Raw genomic sequence first — 23,041 nt, 5'->3', positions numbered from 1 at the left:
AACTGGGCAGATCTGACTTTTTCAAAATGTCTCCTCTTCCCGCACAGCATCCTGTCTAAAAGCCACCCCCGCCCCTCAGAGGAGTTCTTACACCTCGAAGCCAATCTCTCCACATTTAAGACCTGCCCCCTCATTCTTTATCTCTATCTCTATAGAGTAGCTTCTAATCGGGTCAGTGGATTCTCCCTCAGAGTCCCTGAGAAGTAGTGAATCTGGGCAGATACTGAAATCTGAGGCACTGTTAACTGTCCAAGTTTGTGCCGTATGGAAAGATTAGAGTGTCCCTCTCCTGCCTAGACTCCCTGGCTGCCCCTTACCAGGGAGAATTAGTTGGGACAGCACATACAAAATGTTTCAGTACTATGCCTCACACATAGCAAATGCTTAATAAATATACATTGTCATTATTATTTGGAATATATATGTATACACACATATATTCTAGCACTCTCATACTCTATCTGGTTAATAATAATCTTTCTTCAGAATTGCAAGCTCCTTAAAAGTAAAAGTCACACTGTCTTGCTCACTTTTATCAGCAGCACATAACACACAGTAGGTGTATAACATATATTCATCAGTTGATTAAACTCCCCCAGAGCAGGGACATACCTGCTTTATCATTTTAACCAGTCTCCAGCACAAGGAGAAGCCTTCCCACGCCTGCTCATTGCATGAATAGGTGCATGTGTGAGCATACGGATGGATTTCCAAGATGCTCTAGTTAAAATGCTTACCTGATACCCAGTGCTGAGGTTCTGAACATACCCCTATGGCCCAGTTTCTGGCCACAGATTCAGCCTCAAATGCCACAGCCATCATCCAATTGTGCAAACGCCTTTATTTTGCTAAGAGGGGTACTCAATCAGATGATCCATTCAGCATCCTCTGTTCATGCTTTTTTTTTTTTTAACTCAGCCCCTGCTGTGGCTTACCAAGATCCAAGCACATAAAAAACAGAGCCTCAGACTTCCTGCCTCCACCCTACATGACCCAGTCTCCTCTCATAACCTAATGTTTCAGCATTTAATTCTTCCTTGCACAAAAACAAACAAAAGAAATTGTTGACAAACTTCTAAAAATCAGCAAGAATCCATGCAATATCTTGGAGTCAGGTATTATCCAGATGGCAGCCTAATCTCTGGCAACAAACAAAATCCAGAGAGCCGGAAGCACCCACAACCTCTGTCTCATTGAGAATTCACAAACACACATCTGATTCCACTCACATCGTGCAGAAACCCTTTCCATATTTATCCCGACTTAAGTACACTTGATAACAATTCCAGACCCTGAACAACATTCTAACTACTTGAGTTCCCTTAATTCTATTTTCAACATTAATTCCATCTTTTCATCAATCTCCTTATGATAAGAAGGGTGTTCATCACGGTAGAAAATTCCTGGGAGAATGGGAATTCTATTTCTGGGTGTCTCTACAAAAAAGAACATCCCATCAAATGCAATCGTTCCAATATCTTCCACCCTAAGAGAAAAAAATTGATCTTACTAATTCTTCAAAGAACTTTCCAGAAAGAGGAAACTACATGGCTCTAAACCTTTCCATAGGCTACTTCAGCTTTTGGGCCACCATCTCACGGCCTTCTCCGTAGCAATACCCTGCATCTTCTAGCAGGGGTGTCCAATCTTTTGGCATCTCTGGGCCATACTTGAAGAAGAAGAGTTGTCTTGGGCTGTGCATTAAATACACAAGCAATAACAAAAACTGACGAGCAAAATAAAAAGGTTTTGAGTAAATTTACGACTTTGCATTGGGCCACAGTCATAACCATCTTGGGCGGCCACATGCAGCCCACATGGGCCACAGGTTGGACACCCCTGTAAGGCCTCTCTTCATTGGAGGCTTTTTCAGCTTCTTCATCCTATGCACATTAGCTTTCTCTATAGCTGTATGGACTGTTAGTTCTGAATTTGAGGTTACTCAAACTCATAGTTTGCTCCAAGTTTACTCAACTAATAGGTTGTGGAGCAGGAACATGTACCTGGTCTTAGGATCCAAGTCAACCTGGGCTCCCGACTCCACCATTTCTGATAGTGTGACCCTTAATGATGAGAATTAACATCTGCCAAGCATTTCCTATGTATCAGCCACTGCTCTAAAATCTTCACCTGGATAAATGCATGTAATCTTCACAACTCTGTGAGGCTTTTATTATACCCACTTTACAGACTGGGTAAGTGAGGCACTACATTGTTAAGTACCCTGCCTGAAGTTACATAGCTAGTTAGTGGGCTCACACCCAGGCAGTCTGGTTCCAGAACCCAACCCCTTAACCACTAGCTCACTCAGCACTGAAGTCTTGATCGTAAGCTTCATATCAAACTGAAACTTATTTACATTATTGTGTATGTTTCACTATACCAAGCAGCCCTGAACATAATACATGTTTGATTACCTGGAGATTCACTTATTTTATCACACATATAATGATGACCTACCAATGGCAAGACATTACCGAGGTATTACAGGAGATGATAAAATACACAAAGATACGGTAACAGTATTCTGGATTTGAAAGTGGAATGAGAAACAGACCATTCTGCGTGACCTACAGCATCAACAACAGTCTTTCAAGTTTCACAGCCAAGTTGAATTTATCAAACCAACTTTTGGGGACCAACATGACATTCTCAATGTATTTTTGTTCTAGAAAAGGGCATTTAACTGAACAAAAATTGCCATTATTATTACCAGCAGTTTATAGGACAACATACATTATACCCAGCAACATAAAATAGGGAGGGTATAATCCCAGAATAAAAGATTGGTCCTCAAATTTAGACACAGATTTTAGACCAGCATTTAACAGCCATCAAGCTACAAGTCTTGACCAAAGGAGAAAAGCACGAACAGGCATGTACGAAGGGAAAACAACAGGCAGGCATGGCAGCGACAGACCCAGCTATAGCTGAGGGCTGTGGGTCCTGGCGTTCACAAATCGACAAAGAGGTTAAAAATCTCAGAGACATTTCAAACCACAAGGTATGTGATTCTACGGCTCTTCCTTCAAGAACTTAAACATGCTATAAAAACATAATTAGAGAACGACAAAAAATAAAGTTTATGTGTTGTTTTATGGCCCTTTCATTTTGGGGTTCTGTCTCTGATGGATTGCCAAGGAAGGAAGCTGCCAATACATTACCCAGAAATGTTGGGCATCTCCTAAGAACCCACTATAGTCAATGTGAAGGATGTTAATTAACAAAAGCCTGAAGACCCAACTTCCTCCCAGATCCCCACCTCCTTTCCTGGGTGCATCAGGAAGTTGCTCATAGAAACTCTCCTCTTTGCTCCAAAATTTCCTGCAAAGACTGGAAATTTGGACCAAAATTCCACATCAGAGTGACTTCTTTGTAGAGTTCTAAGGGATTTTCTTACCCTTAGAGTAACCATAATTGTTACTTGCTCAGCCTCTCCCTCTTCCCCAGCTCCTTTCCATAGCTAACAAGATATTCCTAAAATGCTCATTTGGAGAGCGAAGAGAAAAAGAGCAGACACTATAGGCAGACAAACCTGGTTTGGGCTCAAACTGTGGAGCCCACTATCTGTGCTGGCAAGTCAGGTCAACTCTTTTAACCTCATTCCCACATCAGACAAAATAGTACCTCTTCCAGAGCATCTTATTTTTTGATCATTCAACGAAATGAGTAACAGAAACCATTAACACAGTGTCTGCCACAGATATACAATAATTAAATGCTTGGTAAAATGTGGTTATCATTATAATTGGATCTTTTGGTGTTCTGAGGCCAATTTCAGTGCATACGTGGGGTGGGGGTGTTGCTACGCCAACCACAAGCAATGCTTGGACACCAGCTGGGTGTCCTACAATTCAGCTCAATTCTGACACCATCTACCCAGAGTTTGTGTCAGATCCCACAGGTGAAGGGCTCAGTCCTATAAGACCGTCCCTCCCCCAACACTTTGGATGCCATTCACAAGTCCAAGTAACCACCTGTGCTCCTGACTGGCCTGCTATCGATCAGAGGTTCCCACGACTCCCTCCTTGGGTTTGATTAATTTGCTAGAGCAGCTCACAGAACCCAGGATACCTGTCTACTCACTGGGTCATTGGTTTATTATGAAGGGATATAACTCAGGAACAGCCAGAGGGAAGAGATGCATAGGGCACGGTATGAGGAAAGGGCACAGAGTTCCCATGCCCTCTCCAGGTGCACCACCCTCCCAGCACCTCCATGTGTTCACCAACCTGCAAAGCTCTTCCAACCCTGTCCTTTTGGGGGTTTTATGGAGGCTTCATTACTCAGGCATAATTGATTAACTCACTAACCACTGGAGAAAGGTTGAACTTCCAGCCTCTTTTTTTTAAAATTTTTATTGTTATTCAATTGCAGTTGTCTGCATTTTCTCCCCATCCCTCCACCCCAGCCAATCCCACCTCCCTCCCCCACGCCTACCCTCCCCCTTGATTTTATCCCTGTGTCCTTTATAGCTCCTGTAAACCCCTCTCCCCACTATCAACTTCCAGCCTCTTTCCTTTCCCATGAGGTCAGTGGGGTGGAGCGGAAAGCTTCAACCCTCTTAATCATGGGGTGGGCTTCACTGACCACCAGCACCCACCACGTTTTCCAAGTTATCTCATTAACATAACAAAAGACACCTGTATCTCGCTCATCAATTAGGAAATCCCTGGGGTTTTTGAAGCTCTTGCCAGAAAGGAGGATGAAAGCCAAATACTATAAATCACAATATCACATTGGGCTACTTTCTTGATTATATCTGTCAATGGCTCCTCCCACCTCTAGATGTCAACTCTGAGCTGCTGTCACTTTAGTCCATTATTATCCACGTTTCATTCTCCATGCCTCTTTCCCACATCTCTGCCTTTGCTTTCTAAATTGCCTGCAGGTCTTTTCAGCATGTCCCAATCTGTTTCACCCCTCTGTTACCTTTCCCCAAGCCACTCCCTCTGCCAAGAATGCTGCCCTACCCTATCCCCATTCCACACCTAATAACCCCATATCTTTAAATTCAGTTCAAGGCCATCCCCTTGAACTGAATATTGAAGAATCCCCTGGTTCCCCAGGCAGAGGAAAACACAGTCTACTCATGACTCTATGCCAATGCTTATTATGTTATCCTACATGTGGGCTTTTGGAGGGGATGGACTTTGCCTTATTCCTATCAGTATCACCCACAGCAAAGCAGGACCTGACAAATGGCATGTATCCAGCAATGTTCCATGAATAAATAAGTAGATAGAAAAATAAACAAACAAAATGAACTGACAAAGGAGTAGCAGGATTTGGTAAGTGTAGCATGACTGCAGCAGTTCACAATTTGCAGAGCATTTGGGTTTTAACTAAACCATTTGATCCGCGCAGCATCCTGGGGCGTTCTCAGGAAATCCAGACTCAGAGAGTTTGAGTGACCTGCCAGGTTAAAACATGGCCGAGTAAGGACTTGAACTCAAGTCTTCCAATGTCGATGCCAGACCTTATTAAGAATCAATAATAGTTTATTAGAAAAAGTATGTAGGACCTAGCTTACAATTGGGGGCAGACAAACATTGGAACAGCACCGATGCTTCCATTGCAAAGAAGAGTGAAGAAAACTAAATGCGGGGTGCCCAGCATAACAGGGGAGCATGGTGGCCCTGGCGGGGCACATAGGAGAACCTTTAGTTTGGGGAAATGATGACCAAAAAGGTACTGAAAACAGATTTTTCCAATTTCCTGATTTCACTGATGGCCAAGCCCATTTCCTGCGCTGCATTGCTTGCTACAACTGAAGTTTCAGCCCTTGGAGAGAAGCCGAGAGATTTCTGCAAATGTTTTCTCTTCAACAGATGGAGCAGAAACCGAGAAGCATTACGAGGAAGATGGATCGGTGCGTCACATTTGCAACAATAAAAATACAACAACGGTTAAAAGCAGTCTCAGTTAAATAGAACTGGGATCCCAGGGTTGGCCTAAATCTTTTTTTAATTAAAAGTGAAGGAGAATTTCAAAGTTCTATTTCAGCCCCTTGGAGTGTCAGTGCAGTGCATGTGGAAGGTTTATGTGGCTTGGCTGGGTGTCAGACTGCCTGAGATTTATGTGGGTTCAGATCGTAGCCTGAGAAAACCCCCAGCACAGGAAACTGTGAGGAGACGTGGAGGGGGTGGTAGAGCACATAGCATAAACCCTCTGTCTCTTGGATGCTGTTCCCAAACAGCTCACTCTATCCACACGCCCCTGACCCCCAAGACCAAGATTTACTTTGTTGGGTGATGATGGTTTCAGCTGGTGCCTATATGTTTACCATATACATATTCATATAGTCACACACGCATGCATACAAAATAATGTACATCAAAAAAAAAAGAAATGCATGCATGCCCACATGTCCATGAGCATGAGTGTGAACACACACACACACGCACACAATCTGCATTCACACACTGGTACACTCAAATCAACATATAAACAAAAAAGTCTTAAATAGACTCCATTTCAAACACCAGCCCCGATCACTTCAATTCTAAGAGCCTTAGTTGACCCACCTTCAAAACAGAAACTGTAATACCTACAGCAACAACTTCATGGCTTTAAAATCAACGTGGTAGCATGCATGAAAGCACTTACTTCATTGTGAGAAACACGTAGATGCCCAAGAAAGGCATGTCAAAAGCCACATAATCATTCACATAGCTTACCTCTTCATGAGCACATTCATTTCCACATGCGTTTATCCATATATGAATGCACATAGGAATCCATGAATTCTCTCCAATGCAACTGCATACTCAGGTGAACAATACCCAAACTCACAGTGTGTGTGAGCAGAACATGCGCACACATGCACACACGCACAGCTCCCATGGTACACAGCAAAGAGTTCTATACACACTACAGACTTCTCTAAGCTAGGTTTTTCCTGCACCTGTTAAAATATGCTGTTCCATCTGAGGTCCTGTGAGACAATGTGGAAGAAACAACTGCTACACATAAAATGGGTGCCAGGTTAAAATTTTTAAGTCTTGGCCAAACAAGCCAATACTTCACAGGAAACGTAAGCAAGGACGCAGACCAACAGCGTCCATATGTATACAAGAGGGACCTCGGGGGGAAAAGACAGGAAGACTGGATGCCCAAAAAGCCCTGCTATGCATGACGCTTGTCTAGAAACCTTGTAGAAGTCACATAGAACCACATATCGCTACTAACCTTCTGGGGTTTACAGTCCAAAGAAAGAAGATCGTTGTTTAGGGGACTATTTTCTAAAATGACAGCATGGCTAAGATTGGCGAACACGAAGAATTACAGCAGGGATGGAGTGAGTAGTCATTACTTCCTGTTTTGCTTCAAGTTTTCTATGAAAATAAAGGTCTGTTTCAGATGTCAGTGAAGTCAACGGTCACCCCACCAAGAACTTTTGTGACACTCAGAAACTCCACCTGTCTCCGCCATCCGTGCCCCCAGGCCAGCTTACCATTAGTGTTATTAAGTATTATATCTGCCTTATGGCCGCCTTTTTCCTGTATAGAGATTCTCAAGAATGTTTGTATTTTTAATGCTACGTTGGTATTTTCCACGAACTGGGCAGGAGGGTGGACCAGACAACCATAAAATTCCATTCTCTCCTAAAAGACTCTAATTTCATGATTCTGTGATTTTTAAGATTTGGCGGTACTAACAGTTTATTTTTATATTCCATGAATATTACATTCCATGAGTCTAGGAGATTCTGACTCTGAGTTTTTAATATGCTAAGATTCCCTGATTCCAAGGTTTGATAGATCTTAAAATTCTACAACTACGATTCTAAAATGCCAATATTATAAGAATCTGACACCTAGAGCTTACAATTCCAAGCCACCAACAACTAGATGCAAATGTGCTTATTAGACTCTTCCCCATGGGACAGGCAGAACCTAAGTCAGGGTCAGAGTATCTGCACATAAATGAAGAAGGCAGAGTGGTTGTAAAAAGAGAGGAAAATGCTCAATAAGAGCTCCTAAAACACATCTCAAGGCTTTCCAAACATGTGCTGTAGCCCAATCTTCCTCCTAGACTCCATTCTATGGCCTAGAGATAGAGAATACCTATTGCTAGAATACAGGTGTCACAGAGGCAAGGCTTAGGGGTTGCCTGCCATTCCACCCCCAGCATCAACACAAGGCCTGAACCTAGAACGCACTCAGTACATATCGTGTGATGAAATGAGTCAATCAGACTCATTGTAGAGCTCTTCCTCTTCCTTCATTTCTACTGCCTCTTTCTAACCTTCTTCCACCTTTTTCCTCCTTCCTTCTCTTTCATCTTCCTCCTCTTTCCCCATCACTTCTTAAGAGTATGCTAGAATGCCCATGGGTAATAATTATACAGCCTTCACTGGAATCCAATGATGTGTGAATTATTATCCCCACTTTACAGATGAGGAGCCTGAGGCTTAAAAATGAAACGACTGACCAAAGATCACATAATTAATGTGAGAAAAAAAAGCATCCAATCTAAATTTTCTGACCCCAAGCTCAGCACTCCTTCCTTCATCCCATAGCTGCCTTATCATGCTCTTAATAATAATACAAAGACTTCATAAAAGATTAAGAAAACCAATACCTCAAGAGAAGGCCTCACTTCCCATTCCTGAATTTAACTCTGGATTCATTGTGTCAATCAATACCAATTCTCCTTTCAAGATTTCCAATAATGGAGGGCCTACCACACCCAACTGTTCATTTCATTTTCTGCTCTTTCTCTTCCTCTTGAGAGTGCTGTACATGGCATGTGTTTATTTTTCAATTAAAGCAAATTACACTTAATTTTGTTTTGAGAACTTTTTTTTAAAAAAGAATTTCACAGCCCAGGGTGAGATAATTGAGACCCTGCTGTTTTTGGAAGCACTATTTAGAGAGAGCAGGCCTAGATGTTACACCACCTCAGAGGAAGTTCTCCTTAGCCCCTCCCTCTCCCTTACCCCACCCTCACAGTGCCTCTCCAGACCACCCACTCATTTGTCACTGCCCCAGCCTAGAAGGACATCTTTAGTCTGAACCGTCACCAGAACCTGACACTAGACTTCCTCTCTCCCCTCCTCCTTACCTTCCTTAATCCCAGATCTAATCAAGTCAAGCATTTTAACAGCTACCAACAATTTTCTAAACACAGATTACTGAATATGAGTCTCCAGGCTTTATACGGTACATCCCTAGATTATTTCTCTAGCTCCACCCCTCAGCATGCTCTGCAGTGGCAAGGAGCTAATTCCTCTCCCTCTCTACGTGGAGCGCCCTTTCTCCACCTCTCAGACCGGATGCTTAGCCTTCATGGCTCACCCAGACAGACTCCCTCTCTGCTCCCAAATATGCTGTGGCTCCAGTTTCAGCTACCTGTATTATCTCAGGGTGCACACATGTCTCCTATCAGACTGGCTCCCTGATCCCCCCAATTCTACTACTTAAAATGTTAATTACCTAAGGAACAAACACTCATTAGAGAACTATTATGAAAGACAGGTAAATATAAAAGGGAGAATAAAACTCTTTCCTAATGAATCACCCAGAGGTAACCACTCACACATTAGGGTGTGTGTGAAGCCATGCTATACACAGTATTTCGTACCTTCTGTATTTTTTAACGAATAATTCAACAAAAAATATGTCCCTGTCGATAAATGTCATGTGTGCCACTTATTGAGCCCTTACTATGGATGAGGCATGTTGTGAAGTGCTCTACATACGTGACATTCATTCTCACGGCAAGGCTGTCAGGGAGGTACTGCTGTCAGCCCCATTTTATGCACCACATCCCCTACCTTCACTCCTCTCGTTAACTTCTGAGGGTGCTCCTCTGTAATGACTTGCTAAATATTCTTAACAGTCATGCACAGATGCTGCATCCCCCAATCTAGGACGAGGAAACCAAGGCTCAGGTGCAGTAGTGCCATTGTCCAAGGCTACACACTGAGTCGATGCCGTTTCAAAGACATGGACTCTGTCTGACCTGAAAGTGGATGGAAGCTTGCACGCTGGAGTTGGAATGCCAGCTCCGCCGCTGGCCGACTCTGTAGCTTTGGCCAGATTACCTGATGTTTTCATGCCAGTTTCCTTGTCTATAAAATGAGAATGACAATGGCAATTCCTCAAAGAGATCTTGTGAGGATTTAACGAGTTTATATGACCGGTGCTTTGAACAATACCTGGCAGATCATCAACATTATATAAATGTTAACTATTATTACTTTTTATTATTATTACGCCCTGTTTCATTAGATGAAATGTTGCCCATGACCCCAGGTATGTTCTCCAACTGGAAATGTCTTGTACGAAAGAGATTATTACCAGGTTCGAGGCACTACCTTGCAAATGAGCTTGCTCAGTCATTTTTACCAATCCCTTTTCCCCCCTATGCGGCAATGTGATACCAGCAATTCGGGGAGAGATTGAGAGTAGGCAAAGGCTCTAAAACATGTCAAATGACTGAGACAAATGTCTTTATTCTGAGTATTGCCATGGGTCAGAACCCAGAATAAGACAGAGGATAATTGGCCATTAGAGCTGAAAGTTATCTTCACCATAGGCCAGCTTAACTTTCTCTTATTTTTTCAGATATAAACTATTTTCTCTTTAAGACTCAACAGTATCTGAGTTGGTTCTAATACCTTAGCCCTCTGCAGCCCATGTCACTGTAGCTCTTGATGTGGTTTTCCAATCTGTAAGACCAGGGTATCCAGTAAGTGCCTATAGAAGAGCAGCTGATTGACAGCCGAGCACGCTGCTTGCTCTTGTGTGAACTGTTTATCATCCTTTTCCTCAGGATTCCCCCCTTCCTCATTGTTACAATTTAGTTTACCAAGTACTCGCATGTCATAATATGCTTTATCTCATTTACCCTTGATAATCATACTCTGAAGTTGAAATTATCCTCCCCATTTTCCTGATGAGGACCTTGTGGCTCAGAGGTAAAAGGATTTGCCCCAAGTTATGTAATAAGTGATAGCATCAGGTCTTCAACCCATTGGACACGAGACATAACGTTCTTTCATTGGCCTTGAACTCCTGCCATCTACCCTCTAAGGCATCATCCAGCTCTTAGCAGCTTGGTGGCCTCCCAAAACCAAGGTTGATTATTGATGCTGGGTCTCTATTGTCTTAGGTCAGGTCCATTGTTGCAAATCTTCAACCATTCTGTCACCAGGCCCTGCCTTTCGTCCCTGTCTCATACACATCTGAACGAGACAGGCATGTGTCTGAAAGGGCTCGGGACATGGTATAGACGGCTCTGCTGACAGGAGGCTTCGTAAATCTCCTTAATAACCTGCATTTTCCTTTCTCTCCTTTCTCTGTCAACACCGTGAATATCTTCCCCTCTTCCCATATTTTCTGGCCACCAACGTCACAGCCTCGTAAAAATACTAATTTAACTCCACAGTGCCTCAGCACAAAACTTAGCGTGGCATGTTTACTTGCCCCTTGAAGATGTGGAAGTTCAACTGCTGCTGAGGCCAGGACCAGTAGTCATCGGGTAAGTGGCTTTCTAACTCTGGGCCGGAGCTAAGATCTTATTTTTCTTGAGAATGGAATAACCAAAGCCACCTTTGGTAACCGTTGCCCTTTTCAAAGCAGCTCATGAAGTAGCACCGTGAAGGTGACATGAATTGTGACAGTCGGATGTTGTGAGAGAAAAGATTATATGTGTGTGTGTGCATATATGTGTACATGTGTATATATGTATACATGCATGATCTTTCTCTTTGTCTAAACATGCATGCACACATACATGCACAGGTATGTATAAAGAAAAGAATATTGAATGGGGTTGAGAATAGGTAGGAAAAAGAAGAACAACAGATATAGGGGGAAAGGTTCAAGGCTGAGTTCTCCTTTCCTATTAGTGGATCTTGAGGGCAGATATGGTCATAAGATCATCTACTATAAGAATGTGATATGAGGGATGGGACTTCTAGCTAAAAATAGAAATTTGGGAAACATTTGGCCAACAAACCTATAAAAATCCCAAAATATTCAAGTTCACTAATAATAAAAACATGAAAATAGCAATGTGATGCCATATAACATTAACAGTTTGTTTTTTAATGCCAGCATTCAGTCTTGGCAAGAATGCAGGGAATAAAAGACACTCTTGTGTAGCATTGGTGGAAATCTGCATTGAATACAGCCTTTTATGAAATGTGATTTTAGTTCTTTCATTTAAAAACAAACAAACATTGTTTACTGAACACTAATTTTGTGCCAGACACTGTTCTAGGAGCTGTAAATACAGCAGTGATCAAAACTGACTTGTCCCTGCCTCCTCAGAGCTAACAGTCTAGTGAGGAAGATGATAAACAGGTAAACATATAGGACGTCAGATGAGTGTATTAGAGATGGCATGTCACATGGTGGGAGAAGACTTGCTATTTTGCATAGGTGGGCAAAGGAGAGCCTCAATGAGATGATGACATTGGGGCAGAGATTTGTTAAGTCCCCACTACAAAACAAAGAATATACACCATGCTTGGCACATACACTTTGCCACACAGGGAATGGTTTCGTACTTGGGACATTTCAGCCATCTCTAAATATTGTGGATGAAGATCCTTCCATCTTCTCTTGCCCTGACCCATGTGGCTCAGTTGGTTGAGCCTCATCTCACACAGCAAAAGGTCACCAGTTCGATTCCTAGTCAGAACACGTGCCTGGGTTGTGGACCTGGTGTCTGGTCAGGCGCACGTGCCAAGAGGCAACCGATCAATATTTCTCTTCCTCTCTTCCTCCCTCCCTTTCCCTCTTTCTAAATATAAATAAGTAAAATATTTTTAAACAATCTTTCCAGAGCCCCCTCACATTCTATCCTACGTTCTGCCTGAATCTCTAATTCCCACTGTCAGGGATGACAGAGAACAGGGCAGGGAAAACTGCGGCTGATCAAGTAACAGTTTTAGGAATCACTTGTAAGGCTTCACTGGCCTTTGGATGATGCTGTTCTGTTGACGTGCGTTCAGCATAAAATTCATGATGACCCCTCGCAGCCCTCCCTTGCTTCGGCCACCTCTGGCAATGGCATTTGATGAGAACCACTTTATCTCAAAGAGTGGTCCCTCCAAAATGTTTCCCAGTGGAAAAAAAAACACATTACCTCCCCCTGCCAGGTAATCTATTTTTTAATCTTTCCCCTGCATTTCTAAATATACCAAAAAGCACTAATTTTATTGTTTAAATGGCCCCTGTGCTTTGTGAAGATGTTTTTATAGTGCCAGCCAAGGCTCCTTCTAGGTCCTCCGCTGTCTGCCTATAAACTCAGAGCCCATCAAACACGTTGAGAACTCTAGCTTATCCCCTACTGTGTACTCATAAACTAAAATGTACTCACTTAAGGCAAATGCCTGTGTCATAGCTCTCAGAAGCTTCTTTTGAGGTTTTCTTGGGGCTTCCAGGGTCTCTAGGAGTTCCACAGCCCACCAGGGGTTCATCTACTTTTGTGGACTGCAAATTCTCAGAATGGAGATGCAAGCACTGACCACTTGGAAGTGTGGGTCCTCTAAAAAGCAGTCATATCCTTGATGACTGCCCATGCTCCACCTGGAGCAGCTTGTAATCTGCAATTTGACTGTGCCACATTACTCCTAGGATCCCTTATTTCTCACAGAGGTTCCCACTGGTTCATCTGCAGGACCTCTGAAAGGCCAGATAAATTATACCTCAGCAACCCTTTCTGGGCCAGTATTGGGTTAACCCTTACAAAGGGTTCTAGCTGTTTAGATAGGTCATTTACTTGGAGGCCTGCTGCTCCACCCTTCACAGTTTAACAAAAATGATTGCATCTCGCTTTTGTTAATTGCCTTCTGTATCTACCTCTTCACCCTTGGGGGGATACAGTCTCCTAGGTGTTCCCAAGATGGTCCCAACATCGCTGTACGCAGCTTTGCACCCGTGAGACAAACCTCTGCAAATGGAGAATGGGATTTGTTCGGAATGATATATTCTGTGTCCCCACCAGGCTCCCTATTTCTGTGTGTGTCCTCCACTAGAGAGCAGGCAGCCAGGGTAATTTACCACTCTGAACTTTCTCACACTCATTCTATTTAGTCTCTGCTTCTTAAGTCCACCCGCAATTTCTAAGAGAGAGCTCCTTTGAGAGACAAAGATCCCCTTCACCCTCATATGAAAAAAAAGAAACTAATTTCACTTTTCCTCAGCCTCATTATCTTCTTAATTGTCTTGTTTGCCCCCTCAGTTAGCAAGGACTGTCCTCGGATTTCCAGGCAGCCTTTTTAGGCTACTGTGTTCCAGAAAAACAGTGACTTTTCAAGCTACCACTTAATCACTCTGATGCTGAGAGTTAGAATAGCAGCACATCTATCCCACTCAGCCACCCTGTCTTGAGCCACAGTCTGTGCCCTGAGGTGTGACTTCTTTCAGATTTGCTCATTTTTGAGAAGACATCTAAATCTTATGATGAAGCATGGCCGTCATGCACGTGTGTGTCTCTCTCTGCTTTTACAAGAATTTTGTCGTGCGACATTTCCAAAGAGCTTAGCAAACTCTTTCAGTGAGGCAGTTTAGTCCTTCTCAGTGTGCAGAAGGCAAGCCCAGCAAGGGGGGCAGATACATTCGTAAGGAGGTTCAGATATACCGTGGTTGAAGCCAGGACTAGAATCAGGCGGCCTAAGTCCCTGTGCTCTTATTACGTGAAATTTAGAATGCAGAGGGATGTAAAATGAAAAGGTACAGTCTCTGATCTCCAAGACCTTGAATCTTGGCCACCCTCTCCCTTCTTCTCATCATCTCTACCTCTGTATCTTCCTCTGATCTTGCACTTCTTCAAACTCCTATAGAACTTCTGAAATGACAATTACCAGTCTACCATGAATGGTAATTATTTACAAATTTGCGGGTCTCCTCTATTAGATTGCCAGCACCTAGCAGGATTCATCACCACACCCCCTACGTCATTTTGTTCAGGGCCTTTCCCAGACAAGATATGCAATAAATATGTGCTGATCCACACTGATTCCAGCTGTCTTCCTTTTTCACCAGATTTCATTTCAATCATCTTCCCCCCAGGTATTCATTCCCTTCCTAATTTTCTATCCATCTCCCCTCTCCCTGTTTCCCCCCTCCTTTTAGATCTGGGTATATCCAAAGTATGTAGCATTCAGAGCAGGACTAGAGATTAAGAATGGAAGGATTCATTGAAATGACTGACAAAATGTGGATGCGATGGAAGTCCATTGACAGTACTTGATGATGAGCATCTATCAGTCTCCAAACTCTCCTCAGCTAAGTCCTCAGACAACCTGCTTCCCAAACAGGGAGATTCCAAAAAAAAAAAGATGTCAACCTTTCATTCCTTCACCTTGTATAAGACTTCTGTGCTCTGACCCCTGCCTACCTTTCTTATTTTTAACTCATGACATTCTTTTTCTTATTCAAAAGCTCAACGGCACTACCCCTTAAATCATCTAAGCTTGTCCCTCTTTTGTGACTTCACCTTTGTCCTTGTCTCTGCCTCTACTATTCTTTCCCCACATAATCACATGGCTGGTTCTTTCTATTTAAATCTCAGCTCCAATATCACCCCCTCAGAGAAGTTTTTTTCCCAACTCCCCTGTCTAAAGTTATGCCATCTACATTCCTTTCTAGCCTATTACCCCAAATTATTATTTGTATGACATTTACTATTCTATGAAATTTATCTATCTTGATTCATTTATCATCCATCCCGCCCCACCATGTTTATGATACATTTCTAATGTCTGGATCTGTGCTTTTCAATAACAGTCATCATTAGCCACATGTAACTATTTAAATTATAATAAAATTAAGATGAAAAGTGCAGTTCACCAGTAATACAGCCACATTTTAAGTGCTCAGCAGTTACATGTGGTTAATGGCTATTATATTGGAGAGCCCAGAGAACATAACCATTATCACAGAAAGTTCTATTTGACAGGACTGGTCTAGAGCAATAATCGAAAAATAGTGAGAACCCCGTATTTGTGGAATAAGTGAATGAATGGATGACTGTTTGCAATCTCTCAACTTCAGGTCACCCTCCCCACTTCTGTGGTTTCTAAACCCCATAACTCAGATAAACTAGGTAATGTCCATAAGACAACATCCAGCTTGGTCAGGGGCCCAAACGAATGGTAGAGGAGACGAGGCTGTGAAAATGGCCCCATGTAGTCTAAACAAGAATACTCCGGTAATGCGATCATGCTTCAACAACACATGAAGAGCTGATATTTGGGAGAGAATCATACTAGTGTTGGGTGATGTCAGGTCTTAGAAGGCAGATTTAGGGTCAAGATTCCACTAAGGCTCTATCTATATAACATAGGCTGGTTTGTGTGATTCTGAGTTTGCTGTGCTGAAAGTACTAAAAATGAGACTGAGTGGCTATGTGTTACGGATGTTACAAAAAGGATTCTTAATTCTTCAATGAGGAGAAAGGTTTTGTTATTGAGAAACCTGAAAATACAGATCCTTTGATTCAATGACTTCATGACTCCTTTATAACATCAATGTCAAAGCGTTAATAATAAGCCCCTGACTGTTCCTAGCATCTACTGAACAACCCAATCCTGTTTGCCATCCACAGTGGTTACCATGAAGTCAGTGGTACACTGGAAAGACTAGAGATGCCAAAGCAAGGCCTTAGGTTCAAATCTTATCTGTTCTTTACGTGACCTTAGGCCAGGGACCAGCCAGCAAGAGTTTCGCTGTCCTCTTCTGTAAAAGGGCTGTATCTGCCTCACAGGGTGAGAAGAAAGATTAAATGAGAACAAATCCCTGGAACACAGTGACGAAATGCTCACTTCGAGTAATTTTACCTGTCTGTATCATCATTGATATCCCTGTATTGTGGTTACAGTGGTACAATTTAGAAGCCATAATTGTATTGCTTTGAGTGAATATGAAGTAATGAGAGAGAGACAGGGGAGGGGGGGAATTACAGCTTCTGCTGAGACTGGAAAACAGCAATAGCAAACATTAATAGAACAACTAGTATGTGTCAGTCCTTGGAGATTAAAAAAATGCTCCTAAAAAGACCATATGGAGGAGGGCAAGCTAGACATATACCCACAGAGCTATCAAATAGGACAGAGATGCAAGTTAAAATAGAGTTTCAGAGGAAATTACACAAAAGAACAGGAGAGAAAGAGATTAATCCCAAAATAACATTCTGGGAAGACTTCCTGGAAGGGTCATTGGAGCTGGATGTTGAAATTTGGGTGGGATTTTATAAAGTAGATGCTGACGTTGAAAAATAAAGGAGACAAGATAAAGGTATTCTTCGCAGAACGATTAGAATGAAAAACGATGAGGGGGATTATTTGGGGAATGACATTTGAAGGCTTCTTTTCACATGATTCCCATCTTGTCTTTAATATGATTAAATTCATTGGCCAATTTGTTTATCTTTGGAATTCAGCAAGTGTGGTGCAGGGAGAGAAGAAGGGCAGGCAGGATAGACCTAACCTTAGTAGCCTGTTCGGGTGATACACATTTGTGATTTTGTCCAAGGAATTGGGAGGGGACAAACTAGAGGATACAAATCAGAAAATGTCTCTATACAGCTGAAGGCCCCTTGGGCAAAGACCTTTCCAGACAAATAGAGGGCTCTGTGGTCAATAGTACAAACTCTTGCAAGCACCAAGATGCTTTATTTGGACTGAGCAGGAGAGAGTATAGAGACTGTTTTTTAAGATCCCTACCTGTACTGTTTCAAATAAATACATTGCAGCCTCAGTTGGGCCATCGAAACTCAACAGGGGCCCAGGAGCTGATTTGGAATCTCGAAGCTGTTTCTCCTTGGTTGAAATGGAGTCACAGCTCCCCCTTCTGGGAACTGAAGTGCCATCCAGCCCCGGAAAAGCCTGCTTGGAGAAGGCTCTATTGCAGATGGGCCTGAAACCCCCATGTTTTTTTCCTCAGTGCTCGCCTACACCCCGAAACACACATCCAGGAGTCCGGGAGCATACTCCTGTGTGGGCCTGATTCTGCCTTCTCAAAAGCCCATCTTTCATAGGGCTTTATATTTCTCCTTCCCTGTGACTCTGTGTCCCAGTCTTCCGGTGGGTGATGCCTTCATTTACATACAGGAACACAAATTGGTGCGGAGGTTGCAGTTCCCTTTTGGGGAATACAGCAAGTAGGAAAGGTTTCTGGAACTATGTATGCACATGTTTGTATGAGTGTATGAGTGCACGTGTGCCCGCACAGGCCACAGTGACTGTGAGATGTGTAGTATGTACCAGGGTGAGATTTTCATTAATATGAAGACATTAATTTGCTGGAAGTACTTGCATCAGTGGATGGGTATACACTCGGCTCTATGGAAAGCAAACCACCCCTTAATAAAGAGCTCAGGTACAGTTTAGATGCTCTACAGTCATAGCCAGTAGTGGATTCCTGTCTATGTATAATTCCCTGAAGGCACTGAAGAAAGAATGTGTGCGTGTGTGTATGTGTGTGTGTGTGTGTGTGTGTCTGTCTGTCTAGTAAGGAGAGTGACTGAGGCATTAGACCCTTTCTCTCCAGGGTCATGTTTTCAGAGGAGCGGCTTTGAGATGCATCTCCAAAATGAGAAGTTTGATGATGGAAGACAAGCGATTGTCTTGGGTGGGAATGCAGTGGCCAGGACAGGGGTGAGGAGCAATATACAGTCCCTGGGCAGTGTGGCAAGTGACCTGGGTGGCAGGCTTCACAGGTTCTGGCCCTGGCATACCACCAACTCCCTACAGGGAATTCTTATCCCCTCTCTGGGCCACAGAGTCCTGCCTGTCTGCTCTTTAATATTCCTTTCAGATTTGATTGTCTGTGGATTGAAAAGGGAAAATGTGAGCAGTTCCTTACATAGGGTCTCTTCCTCTGCCCTCACACCCCTATCCAGAATGAACTTGGGAGCTCTGTTCTGATGTGAGTTTCTGGAAGCAGATTCCCTGTGGCCCCATAAGGGCTTCAGTTTCAGGTATCAGCCTCTGGCCAGAGAACCGTGTGTCTGCAAGTGCTTGCAGGTAGCACCAGCACCCACCCGCCAGGGCAGGTTCCTGCCAATACATGTTTGCTTTTACCTCTCCCAGAAGATACATATATACATTCATATAAATAATTTTTAAGACAAGGATATTTCTACTTTTATTTTCCCAAAAGGTCTTTTCAGCGGCCCCTTCCCAGCCAGACAAGAGGCTGTGTCCCAGCATCTCAGCCCTTGTCCTCCCCTAGCCTTGCTTCTGAGAGCCGAACCGCTGCCTCTTACCTTGGAAAAGTAACAGCTGCCGAATCTGGAAGCCATGAACAGCAGTAAAACTCAGCATTTTTGCTGAGTAGGGCAAGCCTTTAAGAGGCAGCCCGGAACCAAATCAATGGCTGGCCCTAGAGTCCCAGCCCAGCAGGATCTAGCCAGGGTGGCCAAGGACTTACCTAGAGAGCCTCCTAGGAGGTGGAGGAAAGAGGAAAGAAGGACTTGGCCCGAACTGTCTTCCTTACTGAGATTCTTCCCAACACCCCCGTGCCCTTGGCAGTATTTTGGAACCAAGTAAGAGATGTAAGGTGCAAATAGCAGGACAGCAGTTTAAGTCAATCACTGCCATATCCTGCCATGAGTTCTCCTCCCAAATTGTAGGTCTCCGTCAGTACCAAAACACACACACACACACACACACTGCCCCTCTGCCTTCTCCCAGTATCCTCCTAACTCCAGGGGAGCCATGAGGCGGTTCGGTGTAGGAAGAGATGCTCCAGGGCTTCCCAAGCCTGTCTGAAATGGGGAAGGGAGAAAGGAGTCTGTCTTAGCAGAGTGCCCCATCCATCTCCTTCCAGATTACCCAGCGCTTCTCCCAAATGAAATTTGCAGGAATTGGAGATCCTGTGTAACTGTAATAGATGAGCAAGTCCCTGAGGACTCTTTCTCCTTTTCCTTTAAGGGGATCCATGCAAACTTGCCCAGATCCTCTCCCAAAGCACCAGAAGCAGAAGGTGCTGTGATGCTGTTATAATTACAAATGAGGAAGCAGGGTAGAGTCTATCCCAGACTTGTCAAACCACAGATAAGGAGCTCATTGCTGACTTCTCCCTTTCTATGTCACCCACTACCCAGTGACTCCAAATTCCCATCAGAATCCTGGAGCCTGACTAGTGTGGAATTTAAAGTGACAGCATCTCATTGCCTCAATATTTGGCCATTTCTCTTCCATATGAAACGGTGAGTCCAAATGTAGCAGGTCTCCATCCTTTGCAGAATTTTCCTTCAAGGGTACCGATACTGGGCTAAATAAGGTACCATCCTTATCCCCATAATCCTCGCCAACCCCCAAGCCCAGAGCCCCAAGAGGAAGTCCACAGCGGGTTTCCCGATGGCTATGTGATCCTATAGTAAGGATCTCATTCCGTGTAAGCCGGAGACCTAATTAAAAAGACACACATACAAACACATACGTACAAACATGCACACACACATCGCGCCTTAACTAGGTTATAGGACCCCTCTTTACCCCTCCTGTGTACGTACACACACACACACACATCACAAACACAGGCATCAAACGCAAAAGACGACGCTGCACACGCAAACACACACTAGCACCACATCAAGTTCCCACCATGGTACACACGTCGGGAGCGCGCGGGGAGCACAGAGGCCACTTACTAAAAGCCGCATTTAACCCTTTGCACCCCAGAATACTGAGCAACCCCCCTTCCCGGGAACCTGAGAGGGCTTAGAGGTGGCGGGAGGCAAGGGAAGAGCGGAAGGGTGCTGGGAAGAAGGGGGCGGGGCGGGCGGGGGCGCCCCAAATGCGGCCCGGGGCTGTCTCCAAGGGCAGATGGGCTGCGGGGCGCTGCGCCCTGGCACCGCCTTACCTGGAGTCAATGTCCGTCTTTGGCGGAGAGCTGCAGGCGGACGCTTTTTATTCGGTTTGGTGGGAACTTGGGAGAGCCCTGCGTCCAGCTCGCATACCGGGAACGGCGCGGGGACTGCAGGCGTGAGGGTACCTGGCTCCTAGCAGCCTGGCTCATACTCAGCCGTAAAGTCCCCTTGGCTGGTCCCGAGGACAGGCATGAATCCCGGCTCCGGAAGGCGGTCACTATTCCCTCTGCCCCCGGTTTTCTCGCTCTCGCTCTCACTCTCGCTGGTTCGCTCGCTCTCCCTCCCTCTCTCTTTCGTTCGCCTGAGCTTTCCTCCTCCCCCCAGCCAGATCAGTTCACGCCGTGGGGACGCGGAGCGAGGCGGCTAGCGAATGGAGAGGGAAGTCCAAGTGCGCCGCGGTCTCAGGGCGGGGAGCAGGGGAGGCCGGGCTACGCGGGGGGAGGGACTTACCCGAAGACGGGCGAAAATGAATGGGGGAGCGGCTGCCGGGGGCGGGGAGGGAGGAGCCCAGACCCCCGGTTTATTCTGAGGAGTGTTTTGCACGTCTTTAGGCAGAGGAGGAAGAAGAGAGGAGGAGACAAGGGAGGCCTCTTTGCAGGGAGGGGCGGCCTGGGTGGTCTGAGGCTGAGCCACTGAGGAGTCTCCTGAGTCTGGGGATAGGGTGGCGTGTCCCCGGGTGAGCACCGAGAGGGACTGAGAAACCCGCATCCTGGTGTTCTTAAGCGCGTCTGTGGCTGTGTGCTTCGCGAGTATCTGCGTGTTTCTGGGTATGCGGGTGCTTGCGTGTCTGTGTCTGGCTGAGTGCGATTTCGTCTGGGGAGGTGCCCGTGTGGGTCTGTTTGTATCTATGTACCTCTCTATGATTATTCGACTGTTTGTTTCTCAGTATATGTAGGCGTGAGCCCACATAATCTCCCGGAATGAAGCAGGTTCTTCTCTAGGTGGGCAGGATGTAGGAGTGAAAAGCTGAGGGGACGCAAAGTTCTCTCGATCGAACAAGCTCGAGAACGACAGGGTTGTGGTATGCCTCTAAGAATAGGATTGTTGTTAGAACATGCATTATAATAATGTTGGCATATTCTGCTAGGAAAAATTAGGCAAAGGGGCTGCCTGCCTATTCGAGATTAAAGCCAAAGACTAGTTCCCACCAAGAGGCAGAGAAGGAATGAGAGTACTATGGGAGCGAGGGTGTTCATACAGAGGGCCAAAGACGCGGAGTTTAGCCAGAGATGCAGGCTGCAGTTGCTGACGCGGGGCCTCTGCCTGAAGCAGAAAAGAAGGCCAGTACACAATCGGAATTCTCACACAGTGCATATGCAGTATGTTTGCTTACTTTGCATCCTTTTTAAACGTAAACTAAATCAGCAATGAAGACTCATAGCCCCTGGAAACTTAGGCAGTGGTAGGTGGCAACAGTGAAGCTACCAGACTGAGGTGCAGGGGGCAATAAGGAAAAAAGGTGATGAGAAATTTAAAGGAACCCGGATTCAGTAAAAGTGCAGGCTCTACACTGGCTGGAGTCCTGTAACTATGTGATCTTGGTCACACTTCTTAACTCTTAAACCTCAATTTCTCACCTGCATAATAAGAGAATATAAATACCTACTTAACATGGTTAGTGTAAGATTTAAATGAATCAGTGTATGTAAAAGTACTTAGAATACTTCCTGACACCTAGGAAGCACTCAAAGCATGTTACCTGTAATTATGATTGCTATTGCTATTAATGTTATTCATATGCAAAGGGTGATAAGAGAGATGTGATAACTAGGGAGACCTAGAAGGATCTAGGGCCTGGCAAATTAATTAGAGGGAGAAGAGTTGTGAAACAAAACAGAAGATAAATTATTGTGTGAGGAATTGAGAACTTGAGAAAACTATTTAATTGAGGAGAAGGGAGGAAATAAATGAGGAGGAGACAGAGAACTGACCAGAATGAGCCTGGATCTCAGCAGCACAGGCCCAGGGGTGGGGTGCGGGGAGGGCGGGAGAAGAGGGAATCAGTAGTGCTCCTCTTGGAAGCTCCTCTCTGCCGCTCCTTCACTCTAATCCAAATCACGGGTGGTCAGCACCACGGACAGCTCTCCAGCCACTGACCGAGGAAGTGATTGCTTTCCCTCTCTGCCTGGTAAAAACTTCTCCTTTTTGCTTGGACTATTTTCTCCTTCCCTCCGCTCCAGGGTGAAATCCCGGGCAGACGTTC

General features: G+C 44.5%; 1 protein-coding gene across 2 annotated transcripts in view; it reads right to left on the bottom strand.

The window, feature by feature from the left end:
* BRINP1 (BMP/retinoic acid inducible neural specific 1) overlaps positions 1-22,794 on the bottom strand; it is a 172,545-nt gene extending 149,751 nt beyond the window's left edge. Inside the window, exon 1 of one of the 2 annotated variants that reach the window (XM_045196858.2) lies at positions 22,770-22,794. The gene's annotated coding sequence lies outside the window, so the exon portion shown is untranslated. Of the gene's footprint in view, positions 1-20,831; positions 21,222-22,769 lie in introns of those variants that run through there. The other variant, XM_024562278.3, reaches the window with a different exon arrangement.
* Positions 22,795-23,041: the final 247 nt, after the last annotated feature.

This window comes from Desmodus rotundus, chromosome 1 (genome assembly GCF_022682495.2).
Source record: "Desmodus rotundus isolate HL8 chromosome 1, HLdesRot8A.1, whole genome shotgun sequence".
Classification (NCBI taxonomy): domain Eukaryota; kingdom Metazoa; phylum Chordata; class Mammalia; order Chiroptera; family Phyllostomidae; genus Desmodus; species Desmodus rotundus.
This window is presented reverse-complemented; position numbering and strand designations above follow the sequence as displayed.